We start from the raw sequence: 6,604 nt of genomic DNA on the forward strand, positions 1-6,604 counted from the left end.
CCAATCTTGGGATATATGTATTACGAGAGAGAGATAGAGAGAGAGAGAAAGAAAGAGAGAGACAGAGAGCGAAAGAGGGAGAGAGAGAGACTCACAGAGAGATACACTGAAAGAGAGAACCGCAAAGAGAGAGAGAGAGAGAGAGACAAAGAGAGAGAGAGGGCAGAAAGCGAAAGAGAGAGAGAAAGACACGCACACACAGATGTACAGTGAGATACACAGAAAGAGAGAGCCATAGAGAGAGAGACAAACACACAGAGAGAGAGGGGCAGAGAGCGAAAGATGGAGAAAGAGAGACACACACACAGATGTACAGTGAGATACACTGAAGGAGAAAGAGAGAGAGAAAGGGAGAGAGAGGGGGCAGAAAGCGAAAGAGAGAGAGGGACACACACAGATGTACAGTGAGATACACAGAAAGAGAGAGCCATAGAGAGAGAGACAAACACACAGAGAGAGAGGGGCAGAGAGCGAAAGATGGAGAAAGAGAGACACACACACAGATGTACAGTGAGATACACTGAAGGAGAAAGAGAGAGTGAGTGAGTGAGTGAGTTTGGTTTTACGCCGCTTTTAGCAATATTCCAGCAATATCACGGCGGGGGACACCAGAAATGGGCTTCACACATTGTACCCATGTCGGGAATCGAACCCGGGTCTTCGGCGTGAAGAGCGAACGCTTTAACCACTAGGCTACCCGACCGCCCCGAGAAAGAGAGAGAGAGAGAGAGAGAGAGAGAGAGAGAGAGAGAGAGAGAGAGAGATTGTGGGAAATGTTTGGGAATATGACCTAAAAGTGAACCATTCCCTTAAAAATCCGAAACATTAGTCCCGTCCCTGAATGTATGTGTTGATAAAAGCATTGATGTCTTATTTTTGCAGAGTTGTGTCCCTTAGTTGACGATTATCGTCTTTGGTCTGCCAGCTTCAGACTCGTGTCAAGGGGTTTCACCAAAGTGGTTAAAGTCTGCAGTCATTGTGATCTCTCCCCCACCCCACCCCACGGATATAACTGTACAATACTGTTAACCCTAATTCACTCACTCACTTGAACATGTTATAAGGTTACCACTATTATGTAGACGTCAGACTAAGGTCGAAGCAATGTCCGTCGATTCAGAAGTCAATGATTGTTTGTTTGTTTGTTTGTTTAACGCCGTACTCGGCAATATTCCAGCTATATGACGGCGGTGTATATCTAATCGAGTCTGGACCAGACAATCCAGTGATCGATCTCATGAGCATCAATCCACGCAATAGGGATACGATGAAACGTATCAACCAAGTCAGCGAGTTGAACACACGATCCCGTTATTCGTCTCTTACGACAAGCATGGGTTGGTAAAGATCTATTCTACCCCGGATCTTCACGAGTCTCAGAGGCCAAAGAACTCACAAACAGCGAGTGAAGGCGAATAACCATTTACCTCATTCCGCCATAAATCTCAGTGTGTTGAAACATATCCATTGTAAGTTGATTAATAAATCGTATTGAAAATAAAAAGGAACGAAAATCAAAGAAGGAATTTTGCTATGTCAATCTACCACCAACAGAGCTGGGAGAGAATCTATCACAGAACAGAAGAATGTCAAACAGCGAATGGTGCTACAGATTTAGGTTTAAACAGCCAGGTAATTTATCATTTCGGCAGCTGAATAGGGTCAGTATTTGTCTTCCTCTCTGGCATATAGCGACATTAATAAAACCCAGAACATGTTTTATTTGCCATGCACCCCGGGGTTAGTAAATGGAAGGGATAGATATATGGCCACGATCAAATAATTTGGGTCGGAATATACATTATCAAACAAAATAAGAATATATAATATAAAAGTCGTGTGAATAAATGCAACAAAGATCCGGGGTAGAATAGGTCTTCAAGCAACCCATGTTAGCCATAAAAGGCGACTATGCTGGTCGTAAGAGGCGACTAACGGGGTTGGGTGGTCAGGCTCGCTGACTTGGTTGAAGCATGTAATCGATCCCAATTGCGTGGATCGATGCTCATGGTATCAATCACTGGATTGTCTGGTCCAGACTCGATTTTTTTACAGACCCCGTCTTATATCTGGAATATTGCTGAGTGCGGCGTAAAACAACAAACCAACCAACATGCAACAAAACGATTTTAGCTTTTGTCTTCAGTTAAGCGCTGTGCTGGCGGGATTTGTCATAATGATAATTACTTATATCCTTAATTGCAATATATGAACACTGGTGATCACCATGCGGCATAAGGCCTAAATCCTCATATTTTGTAAGCTGATTTAATGCGTAATTATTTCAAATCTTGAAAACCATGGCCGATTCCTGTTTATTATATTACAAGGTAAGGTGGCACAAGTTGTAAAGAAGTAATTAAAAAACGACAACTATTGAGTTATATTCATATAAATTAGGTTATACCCAGGGCGAAGATGCCTTCAGCGAATTAATAAAGTTCCTGTAACGCATAGCTAACACCGAAACAACACTTTTTGTGTCTTTTCCTTGCTATATTTCTAAAGCATGGACATAAAACAAACTACATCGCCACATATCTACATATTTACCTGATATTGTTACGATTATTAGAGAGGTGAGGTGAAATGGGGTTTAACGTCGCGTCCGAGATTATTGCACTTATATAGCGACGTGCATGCACGTGTATATGTGTGTGTGTGGCTGCTTGTACTAGTCCGGACTGATGCCGATTTATAGTGCTAGCACACTGAGATACCATGCCGCAGTTTAACATTAATACCCCACTCAGACACAGTATACTGACTCCGAGGCGACCAGTCCTTGTTTTAGCCCCTTAATGCCGAGCGCCAGACAGGGTAACAACAAGTACCATCTTTTAACGTCTTTTGGTATGACGCGGCTAGGGATCGAGCCCCGGACCTTCCGCTCTCCGGGCGGACGCTCTACCACTAGACCACGGAGGCGGTCCGATTATTAGAGAAAGGGAAAAATCGATAGCCTACAAGAAACATACATCGTTAGACCCACATAAGCACATATTTACCTGACATCGTGACATGGTTGTCATTGCTTGGACACCTGAAGATACAGTTTGATGGTAAACAACAGCTTAAAGGGTTTCATCGATTTAGCGTCAACAGTCCATTTTATACAAACAAATGTCCCATAAATGATTTTACCCTAATTACATCAAAACATGAGTACATATTGTGTACTCATGTCTTTATTACAACGAAAATAACGTGTCAAATATGTTCGCATGGTCAGTGTAAACCATTCCTTGTGTTGATGTATATTTACTGCGACGGAAAAGCCAATTGGATTTTAGCCAAGCGTTGGTCCGCAATGTTTCCACTCCGTTACTTTCACCCGGGATCGGGTGTCGATAATCCGGTTATTGCGTCCAGCGAACTGTCAATCAATCAAGTGTTGCCAATAGCCATGTGACGCACGAAATATGACAGTTGGTAGATCTGAGCGAAATAAATTGTCTCTGTGAACAAAGACGAATGTACGAGTATCACTGCTACAAAACACGGGGTTATGTTTTAATTCCAATATCATACAGATATTTATTTAATTCTAATTTGCAGTTTATGCCGCGAGTTTAAGAGCAATGCTAGTTTAAGAAAACATTCAACATTTATTAACACTTGAGATGGTACCAAAGTTGTTGTTTTTAATTTTATATTTTCCTTTTCTTCCGCCCACTGAAGCCAAGCATGGAAATCAGGAATGAGTAGCCATTTTTCTGCAGTGTATTCTTCCAAACAGCATATAGTCAAATATTTACTGCACGGGCTAATGCAACTTTGTCACAGGGCGTTTGCTCTTTATATCGTATTGACTGATGACATGTTGTCCGCGCGTATGTATTGTGTGTGTGTGTGTGTGTGTGTGTGTGTGTGTGTGTGTGTGAGAGAGAGAGAGAGAGAGAGAGAGAGAGAGAGAGAGAGAGAGAGTTATGAGATAGTTTACTGAACAATGCGTTTTCGAAGCGTTTCTCTATCTTTTTGAGTAGGCGCCAGAATGTGAAAACACTTAATTTAAAATATGCGCTACAGGGTGGGTTGTTGGGTACAATTCGCTGTGCAGAATTGCGTCCCATGGGCACGCCAGAAACCTCAGATAGAGAGTTAGAATCCCGGGTCGCCCCGAAGATGTTTCTTGATTTGTCATCACAATACCCGGTTTCGTCGGTTTAACCAAAGTGGTAAACGTCTAAGACCTGCATCACTTAGGCCATTACTCATTAAGCGGACATTCCGTGATGTTAGGAAAATACTGTCACACCAAACTCCCACACTCTATGTATGAACACGAACGCATGGGAAAAGTACTGTACCTGCCCGTGCCTATTTACGTTTGCCTCATTAGGGAAAATAAACAGGCCCGTCGGTAACGCCATGTAACTATACTTTCACAAATCTCGTCTGGAAGTTATCGTTCACATAGTGTCGAAAACATGTCAAAAGAAATTATGTATGTCTAACTTAAACAAGCAAGAGGACTCATTAGTTTCTTGCGTAAACACAGCTGTTGTTTACTTTCCACATCGTGTTCATGGTATTGGAGGTGAAACCTATCACCAATAAGGTGAGGTGAAATGGGGTTTAACATCGCGACCAAGTTGGTTGGTTGGTTGGTTGTTTAACACCGCATTCAGCAATATTCCAGCTATATGACGGCGGTCTGTAAATAATCGAGTCTGGGCCAGACAATCCAGTGATTAAATCATGATGATCGATCCACGCAATTGGGATCGATGACATGCTTCAACCAAGTCAACTGGACTGACCACCCGACCCCGTTAGTCGCCTCTTGCGATATGCATAGTCGCCTTTAACTCGCGACCAAGTGTGTGTGTGTGTGTGTGTGTGTGTGTGTGCTAGTCCGGACTGATGCCCACTTACAGTGCCGATTGAGATACCATGCCACAGTTCAGGATCGTACTCTTATATTACGATGTACATGCACGTTTGTGTGTGCGAGCGCGCCAGGCAGAGTAACAACAAGTACCATCTTGCATTAACGTATGTTCGTATGACGCGGACAGGGATCGAACCACCGACCTTCCGCTCTCCCGGCAGACGCTCTATCCATTACATCGTAGGTAGTCTATTACCAACATAAAATATGAAAGCTTATTAATTTCATTTGAAGTGAAATTAATTTTCATTCGCCAATACGTATTAATCAACTTCTTCAGCTGAAGATTATATTGTTATAGAGACAAAGACTCACATCAGATTCAGCAAACCCAGACTAAATCATCAAATATGTACCTCCTCCGTGGGGATTCCGGGTGAGGTGAGGTGAGGTGAGGTGAGGTGAGGTGAGGTGAGGTGAGGTGAGGTGAAATTGGGTTCAACGTCGCATCCAAGATTATTGCACTTATATAGCGACGTGCATGCACATGTGTGTGTGTGTGTGTGTGTGTGTGTGTGTGTGTGTGTGTGTGTGTGTGTGTGTGTGTGTGTGTGTCTGTGTGTGTGTGTCTGTGTGTGTGTCTGTGTGTGTGTGTGTGCTTGTACTAGTCCGGACTGATGCCGATTTATAGTGCTAGCTCACTGAGATACCATGATGCAGTTTAACATGAATACCCCACTCAAACCACACAGTATACTGACTTCGAGCCCACCAGTCCTTGTTTTAGCCCCTTAATGCCGAGTGCCAGACAAAAAGTACCATCTTTTAACGTCTTCTGGTATGACGCGGCCGGCTCAACCACTAGACCACGGAGGCGGTGGGGATTCCGGGGTTAGAGTTGGTCCACAGCAACCTGCAAGGCAACTTACGTGACTTGGTTGATTGCGTGTCATCGTCATCGTACTCCGGCAGCATTGATCGTTGCTCATAATATCAATCACTGGGTTGTCTGGTCCAGACTCAATTACTAGTATTTACAGACCGCAGTCATATAGCTTGAATATTGTTGAGTGCGACGTAAACAAAAAACAAAATATAAAAAAAAACCAAAAAAAACGATTATTCACAGGCCACGGTCCCACACCTGCTGAGTGCAGCGTTCAACAACATACATGCACCAGGCTACCCTTACGCTCCCAGATTATTACAAGTGACTTCAATCCTTGGTAAAGTCGACGAGACAAACTAACCCCGTCTCTTCAATCTGACAGTCTGAACACGTGTTGCCCCGCTGGGAGGTATGGAATCACTGTGGGGTCAAACTGGTTTTTAATGACGCTCCACGAATCAGCAAATAAGAGATATCACGGTGTGCAATACAAAGATACTGAGGTAATATTCTGTAGCGCTTTGTACAGATCAAAGCGTGCCACATGTCCCACTTGATTCTGGGTGAATGAAAGATAACATGGCAATACACGTTCAACTACATGGAGCCAGTTGCAAGCAGATGTGATGGAGGACAACTGTGTGAAAGTGCATGCATATGAATCTACAACTGACCAAGGTCCATACAACCCACGGAGATAAATGTTGTGCTTAGATGTCTTTGTACCTGCACTAAATCTAGGTAGGAAGTGTACATTTACTATTACAAAGCCAAACAAAATACAGATAAAATACAGAGCAAAACAGAAAGCGCACTCTCTCTCCAATCTCATTAAAATCAGATCCGAGTTCTCGCTGCCGCTAAACACAAAAATCTGAGGA

Source organism: Haliotis rufescens, unplaced genomic scaffold (assembly GCF_023055435.1).
Source record: "Haliotis rufescens isolate VD_foot unplaced genomic scaffold, xgHalRufe1.0.p SCAF_16, whole genome shotgun sequence".
Lineage (NCBI taxonomy): Eukaryota > Metazoa > Mollusca > Gastropoda > Lepetellida > Haliotidae > Haliotis > Haliotis rufescens.